Here is a 14,257-nt window from a genome sequence, read left to right as displayed (position 1 = left end):
TCCCCCCTCCCCTTTCCCCTCGCCCCCCCCCTCCCCTTTCCCCCTCCCCCGTCCTCCCCGTCCCCCCTCCCCCGTCGCCCTTCCTCCTCCGCCTCCTCTCCCACCCTTCACCCCGTCAGATAATTAAATAAATCTGAAATAAAGGAAGCTCCTATCAGTAATGTGAAACTACCGGGTTGCCATAAAAGCCCATCTAGTTCAATAATGTCCTTTAGGGAAGGATATCATATCTGATCTGGCATATCTGCCTGCAGCAATGTGGTTGATTCTTAACTGCCCCCTGAAATCGCCTAGCAAGCTACTCAACTGTATCTCAAGGGCAATTATGGATGGGCAATAAATACTGGTTTTATCTATGGTGCCAACATCCCCCAAATTAAAAGAGTCCATCACATAGCGTGAGACTGGCATTACAAGTTAAGAGTTCCCTTCCTGTTTTTCATGACTATCTGGCAGCTTTTATGGGCTTTTCTTTCAGCCCACAACTTGCCATATTTATTGAATTTAATTTCACAAAGTGCCATGGTGGGATTTGAACTCATTTCGATGTATCATAACACTTCCGTACCAATGAGGCCCAGGAATTTTTACTGTGACTTGCAGGGATATGTTGCATGGGACCTGGACTTGAACAATGCAAAGACAGTAACTTAATATAAACCCATCTTAAAATGGACAGAACACTCGCAGGCAAAGTCGCATGCCACAGACGACTTACACCATACAGCATGTATATATTCTGGTCTCTCTTCCAGTTCATTTGGATAAAATGAGTGTGGACCCTGTACCACTTATAATACTTGCTTTTAACAAGAGACATCCAGGATTTGAAGTATTTGCTCTTTATTTGCAAGATTATGTTTCCCCAAACAATTCTTTCTAATTTCACATGCAGAAAGGAGGGGCAGCAGGCACAATAAGGTAAATAAATGTGCATTGGGAGCTCCAGTTGAATCCATGTCCAGTTTGCACAGAGCAATGAATCAATGTTGGTGCAAAAGCTGTAGAATCATACAGTACAGAAGGAGGCCTTTCACCCCATTGTGCCTGTGTTAGCTCTTTGATAGAGCTATCTAAGTAGTCCCACAACGTTGCTCTTTCCCCGTAGCCCTGTCGATTTTTCCCCTTCAAGTATTTATCCAATTCTCCTTTGAAAGTTACTACTGAGAATTAAATAGTACTATCTCTCAGGTAGACTTGGTTTGACTGATCTGACAGTTTTCACTTGATTTTCATTACAGACTAGAATTGAGTTTCGGGGCCTGATTTGATCTCCCTTTCACAATATGAATGTAAGTAATAGATGCTTTAAGGACATAGAAATACCCTAGAAACCAGCCTGAGAACCAACACACCACTTTACCATCCTTTCGGCCTGTACTCCTGAGTTGTGTTCTGGATTTGTGCCATAAGAATCTAGATTGAGTCTATCCAAATTATTTACAGCTGTCAGAGGAAGCACTCATTCTATCATTGTGGGCTATATTTACACTTGGGTTTCAGTCGCAGACAATATTGTTAATGTTAAATTAATTGTTAGGGGGTGGAAGGTTATCGGGGGTAGGTGGAAATGTGGAGTAATCAGGTCAGCCATGAACTTATTGAATGGCAGAGCAGGCTCGAAGGGCCGAGTGGCCTACTCCTGCTCCTAATTCATATGTAGTATCTTCCCGTTCCTTCTCTCCATTTTACCCCCTAAAACTTGGAAAAATGTGCAGAACATCTTAATGGTGTTTTTTAACATAAATTATAATGAGATTTAATTTCCACGCTACATTAGTCTTTCCCCAAACAAGAGTGTGGTCTTGTGATTTTTCACAGTGCTGCTTTGCTATCTGCTGTTGGGGGTGCTCTGTTCAATTTGCCATTTGATTATTTCTCCCAACTCTGATTACCTAGCAGAGATCAGAATTTTGTGGTTGGACTTGCAGAACAAAAGAATTTCCTTGGTCATTGAGTATTGTTGCTTGTTATGATTTACTGTGCCCATCATACTTTATTCTATTACAAAGGCAAAATACTGTGGATGTGGAAATTTGAAATATAAACAGAAAATGCTGGAAATGCTCAGCAGGTCAGGCTGCATCTGTGGAGAGAGAAAAACAGGGTTAACGTTTCAGATCGATGACCTTTCATCACCAGTCTGAAAGGTTAACTCTGTTTCCTTCTTCACAGATGCTGCCTGACATGCTGAGTAATTCCAGAATTTTTTTTATTGCTTATTCTGTTTTTGACTTTATAGTTGAGGACAAGTTGTTCGCGAGGCATGTATTTAAAAAAAAAATACTACTGCCAATACACTGACAATGCCTCTTGCACTTTTTTCCCTTTATGGGACCATTTTGCTATCCTTGACCCATGATTCTCAAAGTTCATACTTTAAAAAAAAAAATGGGGCTTTATTTCAGAATACTTAACGGATGTTAGAAATGTAAGTTTTTGGCAGCTTAAACCCTCTTAGCAATAGGGCGGCACAGTGGCGCAGTGGTTAGCACCGCAGCCTCACAGCTCCAGCAACCCAGGTTCAATTCTGGGTACTGCCTGTGTGGAGTTTGCAAGTTCTCCCTGTGTCTGCGTGGGTTTCCTCCGGGTGCTCCGGTTTCCTCCCACAAGCAAAAGACTTGCAGGTTGGTAGGTAAATTGGCCACTACAAATTGTCCCTAGTATAGGTAGGTGGTAGCAAAATATAGGGATAGGTGGGGTTGTGGTAGGAATATGGGATTAGTGTAGGATTAGTATAAATGGGTGGTTGATGGTCGGCACAGACTCGGTGGGCCGAAGGGCCTGTTTCAGTGCTGTATCTCTAAAAAAAAAAGATCAGAATATATTTTATTTTCATAAATAAGGAAATAGTGTGCTGGATATTTTAATTTTAAAATGAAAATGTCTGCTGAGAACACTTGATTTAGAAAAAAAAATGACCACTACTTTTTGTTATGATGATCATAGATTCATTGACGACATTTTTTTGTTGGGGAAAGTTTTTACCTTTCAAAAAAACTTAAATGTCTCACAGGGCAGTAAAACCTTTGAAATGCAGCTCCCCTTTTTGGTATTGAGTTTGCATTCCTTGTGCGTCTCAATTTTCAACCCTTTGATAAAGGAACTCTGTCACAAGTTGCATAACTTTGTTTGAGGCAGTTTGAGATTTGCTCACAATATGCTACAGTTACTGTTATTAAAAGCAGGGCTGTACATCTCACACTGAAGAGTGCCTGCAGAGTCTCATCGACAGGTTTGCGGCTGCCTGCAATGAATTTGGCCTAACCATCAGCCTCAAGAAAACAAACATCATGGGGCAGGACGTCAGAAATGCTCCATCCATCAATATTGGCGACCACACTCTGGAAGTGGTTCAAGAGTTCACCTACCTAGGCTCAACTATCACCAGTAATCTGTCTCTAGATGCAGAAATCAACAAGTGCATGGGAAAGGCTTCCACTGCTATGTCCAGACTGGCCAAGAGAGTGTGGGAAAATGGCGCACAGACACTGAACACAAAAGTCCGAATGTGTCAGGCCTGTGTCCTCAGTACCTTGCTCTATGGCAGCGAGGCCTGGACAACGTATGTCAGCCAAGAGCGACGTCTCAATTCATTCCATCTTCGCTGCCTCTGGAGAATAGTTGGCATCAGGTGGCAGGACCGTATCTCCAACACAGAAGTCCTCGAGGCGGCCAACATCCCCAGCTTATACACACTACTGAGTCAGCGGCGCTTGAGATGGCTTGGCCATGTGAGCCGCATGGACGATGGCAGGATTCCCAAAGACACATTGTACAGCGAGCTCACCACTGGTATCAGACCCACCGGCCGTCCATGTCTCCGCTTTAAAGACGTCTGCAAACGTGACATGAAATCCTGTGACATTGATCAGTTGTCAGTTGCCAGCGATCGCCAGAGCTGGCGGGTAGCCATAAAGATGGGGCTAAAATGTGGCGAGTCGAAGAGACTTAGTAGTTGGCAGGAAAAAAGACAGAGGCGCAAAGGGAGAGCCAACTGTGTAACAGACCCGACAAACAAATTTCTCTGCAGCACCTGTGGAAGAGCCTTTCACTCTAGAATTGGCCTTTATAGCCACTCCAGGCGCTGCTTCACAAACCACTGACCACCTCCAGGCGCTTATCCATTGTCTCTCAAGATAAGGAGGCCAAAGAGATGTACTCCTTTAAATATAAGCAGTTTAATATTCAAAGTTTAAAAATAAATCAAAAGACTTTTCTTACTGAAATCTGTTATCTTCATAGTGGACTTAATGAAAGTAGAATAGCTTTAAAATGTTGCATCCTTGAGCTCAAAATCTAAGTTTGTTTTGCTGAACTGAAATTTGTAAATTTAGCAGTGGACCACTAACTAAAAGTAAGAACACAATGATTCTGATATCGTCTTTTCCCTTATGCAACTCATGGAAATAGTGTTTTCCTCCCCCCACTGATATCCTCCCCCCACTGATATCATTGTCTAATGTTGCTGGACTAGTATACACTCTTAAGCTCTGGGATTCCCTCCTTAAACCTCTCTGCTTCTCTCTCCTCCTTTAAGATGCTCCTTAAAACCTATCCCTTTGACGAATATCTCCTTATGTGGATCGGTGTCAAATCACACTCCTGTGAAGCGACTTGAGACATTTTACTATGTAAAAGGCACTATATAAATGTAAATTGTTGTTTCAAGGAACCTTGGTCCTTCTACATTGAGTCTTGGTAAACTGTGGCGAGAAGAGACAAAGCAGTGACTCAGTTAAACTGCAAAAGCAAAATTAGGGGTTTGTAAGCATTTGCAAACACTGGGATTAAAGTAATACTTTAACAGCACAATTATTCCTTGTAATTTTTGTTTACCATTGCATAGTCAATGTGATAGTGATAGAAAGATTGTGTCTGAAAATCATGAATGTAAATGGTGTGAATGATCTTCACCTTTGTCATTCAGCCTTAGAAGCTTTCCTGGACATGGCTTACTGAAAAGTTATTAGAGGTGGATACCTGCGTGATCAAGTAGTAAGTAGTTGAATTGAAGGTAGCAGATGAGTGCATTTTCCATGGTTTACGGTCAACATCTGAACCCTGAGTTTAGATTAGCTTTGGAATCACTTTATGGTATCTTGCTTTTCTTAGATTTTATATGGTGGGAGATTTAGGGCACACTGGAATGATGGAGCATGGATTCAGAATTTGGTTGAAGCCTGAGGGTGAGCTGTTTGCATTTGGCTACAGATAAAGTTGTGACATGGGGACAACTGGATGGGGGTCTAGCTGCAAATAGAGGAATCATTCATAACAAAATAAAGTCTTGAGTTCTTAGCGTTGGCCCCAGCAAAGACCGTTGGTGAGGTCCAGATGTTGTGCGATTGAATAGTATTAATGGTGGCATGACTGCAGGTTTATAAGAAATATTGATCAACAGAAGGTTCTATGTCTTTTATGGATCAGCAGAGCTTTTTCCTTTGTCTCACACACTCAGTTTCACTGAGGAAATCTGGTGCCGTTGGTAAAGCTATTGAGCACTTTTTACACTTGTAAGGAACATATTTTGGAAAAACAGAATTGCACTTTTTAATTCCTAATTAAAATAGTTTCAGTTGCACGAATAGAAATCTGAAAATTAATGTTCTTTGCATGTTTTTAATTTGATATAAGTACAGGATAATCAGCCTGCTGCCCCCAAGAACAGGGTGTTTTTTTAGTAGTTTTTGCATTTATGTGCACATTTTAGCTGCTATTCCTGATCCAAGCCCAATTTTGCTATTTTCCTTTTTCAGCCCTTCTTGGGGTCCCATTCCTTGTCTCACCCAACCATGTTCATCTATTTCCTGTGCCCTCCACCTCTTTAAGAGCATCCTTAAAACCCATCATTTTGACCAACCCTCTGGGCATCCCTTCAGTTTCCTACTTTGGCTTAGCATCCCTTTTCCTCAAGCCTCTACTACACGCCCTGTGATGTTTTTCTATGATGAAGGTGCTATATAAATGTAAGTTGTTTGATTGCTGCTAATAATGCTGGCCCTCGCTGTTGTGTTTCTAATTAAAACAATGTGTTCTGCTTTGAAAATTGTTAGAAATATCTAATGCAGGTTTTCTGATTAATCATTCGCTGCTGGCGCCTGTACAGCACTCCCAGAACCCTAATCTAAAGTGTGAAAGAGCACTGAAATCACTAAACCCTAATGAGTCAAATTCACCATATTTCTAGTGACCCACTTTTTCGCCATCTCTCCTATGGTTTCATGCAGGCAACTGCAATTTCAGTTAGAAATTCAGAGAAGGCTGTCGTAGTGTTGCATACCCATGAGAAATCTGTTTACATATTTGATGCAGTTATGTTGTATAATTTATGGTTGACTTAGAATATATGACCCTTTTAAGTAATGTAAATGCTAAGTTAAAAGTAAATATCTTTTCAGTTTTAGGTTCTGATTTGAAATGAAAACTTTTTGCAATGGCTAGGCATACTGCAGAATGTGGTAAATGTGTTGCTTTCGTTTTTGTGTATGTGTGTGCGTACATGCGTAATAAAATTGGTGAAAATATGGGTTTTTATGCTGCCCTTCCCGCCGAAGCTGTAGAAGAAAGTTGAGGGAGTTCAAAAATGGAAAAACTGACTTACAGTGAAAAAATAGCAAGATCCACTGGGATTGGGCCCCATTTTATAAAGTTGGGAGAATCCCTAATCTGGAACACATTTTTCAATTATAAGAATAGCTCATTTTACTTCAGGATTTGCAGACAAGTTGTATTAGTTTTCACTTCAAAATTACACTATCTGGGTTGTCAGGTTGTTCAGAAATGGTAATAAATATTAAAGCTGGCAAAATTTCACTGCTGCTATTTGGGGAAGAGCTTTTTTATTGGAGAGTGGCTGGTGTTGAAACTCTGTCCCTCACATTACAATCTGGTGTTGATGTTCCTGACCTTGTTTTGCTGTCGTGCTTAATGGCAGCCAAATGTTTTCAGTCAGCGAAGCTGCAATAATGATGTCACTACAGTCTCACCTTCCCACTCATCTTGATGGTAAAGCTTGTTACAATGTTCAGTGTAACTGACTTTTCTTTATAGTACCGCATTGAAGCAAATGTAGATCGTACCTCAGATTGGGGTCTGTCCCCTCCCTCCCCTCAAAAGAATTACATTTCTTACAAGATGCGCCTCCAACCTCTTTGTCGCTCATGCTGCCTAAAAATATGTGGGTCCATACAGTATTTCAAGATTCTGAGCGTGAAGCCATGTGAAATTAGTCTCACCTGACGTCACTGAGGTTCGTTGGGGTGCAGTTCAACAGTGGGGTGGGAACCCTCTGATACCTTCCCAAGCAGCCATTCTTTACATATGAGCCACAACTAGGAGTGCCACAGGGTATTAAACAAGGATAGCATTGCAGTCGAGTTACCCTTCTTCCATCTGACACTTGTGATCCTGGAACACTTCCCTCCTGGTAGCTCAGGCTCTGAGGCTAGTTGTGGCACAACTACTGCTGGCACATGTTTTTTTTTTAGAGATACAGCACTGAAACAGGCCCACCGAGTCTGTGCCGACCAACAACCACCCATTTATACTAACCCTACAGTAATCCCATATGCCCTACCACCTATCTATACTAGGGGCAATTTATAAACAGCCAATTTACCTATCACCTGCAAGTCTTTTGGCGGTGGGAGGAAACCGGAGCACCCGGAGGAAACCCACGCAGACACAGGGAGAACTTGCAAACTCCACACAGTACCCAGAATTGAACCCGGGTCCCTGGAGCTGTGAGGCTGCGGTGCTAACCACTGCGCCGCCCCTATGTTATGTGACTCTTTAGTACTACATGTGTTGGTAGTGAAGAAATTATTTGAGCTTTCTTTTGTGCTGTGACCTGCTTCCTATGAAATTAGAAATGGGTCAAAGCAAAAGCTTCCTGGCTCCATGTCTGTGTTTTGGGGCTAAGCCTGCATATGTTAGGTTAGCAATTCTATGTTGTGCTGGCAGGTACAGTGGCGCCATGTTGGACCAGTATAGTTCACTAAACTTAATCCTGCTGTCATCTTTGGTAATGCTCAGACATCCCCATTCCTGCTTTATAATATATAATGCATATTCTTGAAGTTTATAAACCAATTGTACTGCCTCACCGTTGTTCCTCCATTCACTGTGATATTTCTGCATCTGCACTTTTGATGGCATTGTACAGAGCAAAACCTTGACTTTCTCCCACCCCAGTCATTCCCCCTTGTATGGCTCCTATCTCCCCAAGTCCAAGGGTGCAGACTTGAGTGTATCTGGTGCACAATTTGTTTAGCTCTGTATCACCAGGTACCCTGCCCACTTTCCCAGGGTCTTCCTGGAGAGCAAAGATAACCCTCTCTGGCTTCCTTCCTCCGCAACCAACCATCTCCTCAAAAAGCTTTCCAGGCTCACCTTCAACAAGTATGAAGAGCTCTTGGACTACTTTCTCACTAAGATTGAGACCATCTGTTCTGCTTTCTTCCCTATCCCCTTGTCCGCCAGTCCAAACCTCCCCTGCTCAAACACTTATTTTCTTTACAAAAGAAAAATATTGTGGATGCTGGAAATCTGAAATAAAAACAGAAAATGTGGGCCAGGCAGCATCTGTGGAGAGTGAAACAGAGTAAAGCTTCAGGCCAGTGACCCTTCATCAGAACTGGAAAAGGTTAGAGATATAACAGGTTGGAAGCAAGAGCAGAGAGAGAGAAATGTGGTTGGGGGGAGGTGGGGAGGGAAGGTAACAACCAAAGGGGAGAAAGAAAGACGTATTTCTGTAGTGCCTTTCACAACCTCGGGATGCCCCACATTGCTTTACAACTAATGAAGTACTTTTTACGTGTAGTCACTAGTGGCAGCCAATTTGTGCAGAGCAAGCTCCCACAGCAGCATTGTGATAATGACCAGATAATCTGTCCTTTTGTAATGTTGAGGGATAAATATTGGCCAGTACATCAGGGATAACTCGCCTGCTCTTCTTCGAAATAGTGCCATGGAATCTTTTATGTCCACCTGAGATGGCAGACAGGGCCTTGGTTTAACATCTCATCTGAAAGATGGCACCTCCAACAATGCAGCACTCCATCAATACTGCACTGGAGTGTCAGCCTAGACTTTTGTGCTTAAGTTCTAGAGTCGGATTTGAACCCATAACCTTCTCACTCAGAGGTAAGAGTGCTACCAACTGAGCCAAAGCTGACACAGTGATAGGTTGGAAGGCAGGAGTGATTAAATGACAAAAACGATAATGGTGGAAAGCAAAAGGGGGTGGTAATGGGACAAATAAACAAACAAAAGATGGGTCTAGAGGAGTTGTAAATGGCAACAGCAGAGCCATTGCCAGAACCTACTGTCCAATAAAATGGGAGCAGTGGTTTTGATGCAAAATTATTGAATCTGCTGATGAGCCCAGAAGGCTGTAAAGTGTTTAATCGAGAAATGAGGTGCTGTTCCTTGAGCTTCTATTGAGCTTCATATGAAAAATGTAGGAGTTTGAGGACAGTGGTCAGAGTGGGATGGAGAATTAAAATGGCAAATGACTGGAAGCTCAGGATCACTCTTGCAGACTGAATGGAGGTGTTCAGTAAAGTGATCACCCAATCTACTTTTGATCTCCCCAATGTAGAGAAGGCTACATTGTGAGCAGCAAATACAGTACTAAATTGAAAGTACTGCTGCTTCATCTGGAAGGAGTTTTTGGGCTCCTGGATGATGGGAAGGAAGGAGGTGAAAGGGCAGGTGTTGCAATTCCTGCTCTTGTATACAAAGGTTTTGTGGGAAGGGCAGCAAGTGATTGCAGAGTGGACCAGACTATTGTGGAGGGAATGGTCCCTTTGGAATCCTGGGAGGGGAGGGCAGGGGATGATGTATTTGAATGTGGAGGTTGGTAACCTGGAAGGTGAAGACAAGAAACCCTATCTTGGTTCTGGGATGGAGGGAAGGGGTGAGCAAAGTTGTGTGGAAAATGCGATAGATGCAGTCGAGGGCCCTGTCAGTCACAGTGGAATCCTTGGTAAGGAAAAAGACATATCAGAAGCACTGGTGTAGCAGATGGCCTTGCCAGAACAAATGTAACTGAGAAATTGGGAGAAGAAATGGAACTTATTTCCTTTAATTTGCTTGCGTTTGGTGGTATTAAGAATGTAAAGTAACATGTTTTAATGGAATTTTCTGTTGGTGAATGTGGAGACTTCAATCAATTTTGGGCTGGTATGTAGGTGACTATATTCCTGTAATACTTGATGCTACTAAAATGCTGAATCTGAAAGGCACTTGTTGGGCAGCAAGATGGCATAGAAGCAGAGAAAATAGGAGCAGGCGTAGGCCATTTGGCCCTTTGAGCCTGCTCCGCCATTCATTATGATCATGGCTGATCATCCAACTCAGTAGCCTGTTCTGGTTTTCGCCCCATACTCTTTGATCCCTTTAGACCCAAGAGCTATATCTAACTCCTTTTTGAAGACATTCAATGTTTTGGCCTCAACTGCTTTCTGTGGTAGCGAATTCCACAGGCTCACCACTCTCTAGGTGAAGAAATTTCTCCTCATCTCAGTCCTGAAAGGTTTACCTTGAATCCTTAGACTATGACCCCTGGTTGTGGACTCCCCCACCATCAGGAACATCCTTCCTGCATCTACCCTGTCAAGTCCTGTTAGAATTTTATAGGTTTCTATGAGATCCCCTCTCACTCTTCTGAACTCCAGCGAATATAATCCTAACCGACTCAATCTGTCAATCAGGCCCTGGGGATTTATCGGCCTTCAATCCCATCAATTTCCCCAACACTATTTCTCTGCTAATACTGATTTCTTTCAGTTCCTCTCTCTCACTAAGTCCTGTGTTCCCCAACATTTCTGGTATGATATTTGCGTCCTCCTTTGTGAAGACAGAACCAAAGTATGCATTTAGTTGGTCAGCCATTTCTTTATTCCCCATAATAAATTCCCCTGTTTCTGACTGTAAGGGACCTATGTTTGTCTTCACCAATCTTTTTCTCTTCACATACCTATAGAAACTTTTATAGTCAGTTTTTATGTTCCCCGCAAGCATGCTCTCGTACTCTATTTTCCCCTGCTTAAATTTCCTCCTTTGCTGAATTCTAAACTGCTCCTAATCCTCAGGTCTGTTGTTTTGCTTGGCAAATTTATATGCCTCTTCCTTGGATCTAATGCTATCTCTAATTTCCCGTGTAAGCCATGGTTTGGCTACCTTTCCCGTTTTACTTTCGCACCAGACAGGGATAAACAATTGTTGCAGTTCATCCATGCGCTCTTTAAATGTTTGCCATTGCCTATCCACCCTCATCCCTTTAAGTAATGTTTCCCAATCCATCATGGCCAACTCGCGCCTCATCTCTTCGTAGTTTCCTTTACTAAGATTCAGGACCCTTGTCTCAAAATCAACTACGTCACTCTCCATCTTGATGAAGAATTCTATCATATTATGGTCGCTCGTCCCCAAGGGGTCTCGCACCACTAGATTGTCAATTGTTCCTCTCTCATTACACAATACCCAGTCTAGGATGACCTGTTCTCTAGTTGGTTCCTCAATGTATTGGTCCAGAAAACCATCCTGTATACACTCCAAGAATTCCTCCTCTACGGTGTTGTGACTACTTTGATTTGCCCAATCTATATGCAGATTAAGGTCACCCATAATTACAGATGTCCCTTTATTGTATGCTTCTCTAATTTCCTGTTTAATGCCATTCCCAACATCACCACTACAGTTTGGGGGTCTATATACAACCCCCACTAACGTTCTTTGCCCCTTAGTGTTTCTCATCTCTACCCATACAGATTCCACATCGTCAGCTAATATCTTTCCTCACTATTGCGTTAATTTCCCCTTTAACCAGCAATGCAACTCCACCCATTCTAGCCTAACCCCACTGAGCCTTGGTATGCCCCTACTGTTATTTCTGGCATCACCTAACTAGGGACAGACTGAGGATTGAATCTATCATGGTTCTGTTTGGCTCAATATCAAATTGAGTAGTGTATTTGCTCACTAACTTAAGAAGGCAGCCTGCCTGTATATATATTTTTTAAAGATCCAAGTTGATGGTTGAATTATGATATCAGTGTCCTTTCATCCACAAAACCATATTGGAGCTGGGAGAAATTACTGCTGCAGGTTTCCCCCATGACATCAGGTGTGAACAATGTGATGTCTTCACATGATTAAAGGATTATGAACTTACAGCATTGTTAAGCTGTTTTGTGTTCACCAAATATTATTAAACAAAAAGATTTCCCTTTAAGGCAGATAGTCCATTTATCATCAGTGTTTGCTTAGTGTTGTGGTCTTGTTTTTGGTGTGTATTCAAGTTCCTTCAGGTTATGAAGCTATAACAGGTAGTTTTGCTGCTGGGGCCATCAGGACTCTCTCTTAGTATTAAAATGCAAGTTTCTACAAAGCAGTTGATATGATTTTTTTTCTCTCTTGCTCGGTGGCACATGATTTGATTCCAGGTTACTGTCAGCTACTTTGTATTTGGCTGTGAAAAAGGCTCCCAAGAGCTGATGCTTTGTGTCTGTCATTTAAAGATACTACTACTGTACAGTGCTTTGAAGTGTCTGCATGCTGTGCTCTTCCCTGAAATTGTAACCTTCCACATTTTTGTATCCATAGTGTGTACACATCTTATTCTAAACGTGGTGTTCAGAATATGATAGGATGAAGAGGTGACCCTGTTTAAAACCTTGAGAGTTGTAGTATTTGGATCAAGTCTTATTCTAGCCAAATCAAGACAGGAGGGTTTTTTTTTCTTTTTCTCTTGTTTTATCTGAATGCTGGTATGAATCCAGTGAAAAACTGCAACTCTTAAAGTGCATTGTAATGTTTTGAATTAATTTTATTTAAACTTTGGTGCATTGCTAAAATATAAACCCTTAATATACAGCAGAAATTTAATATTTATATACAACTCAGCTGTCACTTTGGCAATATTGGCTGAAAGTGTTTATTTGAAAGCCCTATGTAACATTCAGATGTTCAGTTTTAGAGGGGCTCTGACAATACCTATACCTTTTTAACTGTTTCAATTTTTGTTTCTATACAAACTAAAAGCTAGTGGACAGGTACAAAAGTTATTAAAAAGGCTAATGGAATGCTGGCTTTTCTCTCCAGGGGGCTGGAATACAATGTGGTGGAAGTTATGTTGCAGTTATATAAAGCTCTGGTTAATCCTCAGATTCCTGCTCCCCCTACAAAGCTATAGATACTATTAAAGGTGTGCAAAGGAAACCCGACCCTAGTTCGAATGCCGGACCTGCAAGCCAGACATGACCTGGCCCGAACCCGACACGTGTCGTCGGAACCCGTCGGGGTCAGGTAGCAGGCCTTTACATCAGTACGTGGGTAAAGGCCTGCTACCCGACCCGACCCCGATGGGATCCGATGACGTGTCGAGTTCGGGCCAGGTCATGTTGGGTTTCCGGGTCAGGCATTCAGGCTCTATCTGGTTTCCCTTGCATCGCTTTAGATACTAGGTCATATGAAAATTTCAAAAGTGAGATCAGTATATTTTTGTTAGGCAAGAACATTAATGGATGTGGAACTAAGGTGGGTAAATGAAGTGAAGTTACAGGTAAGTTGTGATCTAATTGAATGGTGGAACAGGCTTGAGAGGATGAATAGCCTGCTGCTATAATCTTACATATATGAAAAACTAGCTGGTCCATCAAGCCTGTACTATCACATATAATTCAGCTGCTCAAACCATTAACATGGCTCAGTTCTGAAGGAATTAATTAGTTAGAGTAGGATAAGTGGAAACAAGTAGCTACAGTAGGACAAGTGGAAACCAGTTCAGACTAGTACAGAGTAAATTGAAAACTAATATTAAGAAGCTTCATAGAAAGAGTGACCAACATTTGGAATGGTCTTCCAGATAAATAGTAGTGAAAATCCTGGTATCATTTAAGAAACCATTAAATCCTGAAGTGGAGGGGGAGGGAATTTCCACATGTTTCTGGATGGATGAATTAAGATGGGCCAAATGCTTTTTATTATCTGTAATTATATTGTGGTCTTGTTTCTCCAGCACTTGAGGGATCAATGTAACAGCCAAATATAAGAGTAATTTTATAACACTTGTATTAACATATTCTACATGACCCCCCCCCCCCCAAAAAAAACTCTGGCCCACCACTGGCCAGTTCACGGCCCAAACCCCCCAGCCCATCCTGTTAGATGACTGGCCGATTTATTACCCTCCCAGAATTGGCGATCTGCAGCAGGCTGCCTGTTTGGCACCAGTAGCATGTTAATGTGC

At 42.1% G+C, this 14,257-nt stretch overlaps 1 protein-coding gene across 4 annotated transcripts in view; it reads left to right on the top strand.

The window, feature by feature from the left end:
• LOC137352568 (CTD small phosphatase-like protein 2) overlaps nt 1–14,257 on the top strand; it is an 87,954-nt gene that overhangs the window by 9,147 nt on the left and 64,550 nt on the right. For 2 of the 4 annotated variants that reach the window (XM_068018213.1, XM_068018214.1), the window contains exon 2: nt 1,242–1,292. The exons of the other annotated variants lie outside the window; for them this stretch is intronic. The gene's annotated coding sequence lies outside the window, so the exon portion shown is untranslated. The remainder of the gene's footprint in view (nt 1–1,241; nt 1,293–14,257) is intronic. 4 annotated transcript variants of the gene reach the window in all.

Source organism: Heterodontus francisci, chromosome 38 (assembly GCF_036365525.1).
Source record: "Heterodontus francisci isolate sHetFra1 chromosome 38, sHetFra1.hap1, whole genome shotgun sequence".
In the NCBI taxonomy this organism is placed as follows: Eukaryota; Metazoa; Chordata; class Chondrichthyes; order Heterodontiformes; family Heterodontidae; genus Heterodontus; species Heterodontus francisci.
Note: the sequence above shows the minus strand (reverse complement) of the source record. Positions and strands in the feature narration are given on the sequence as shown.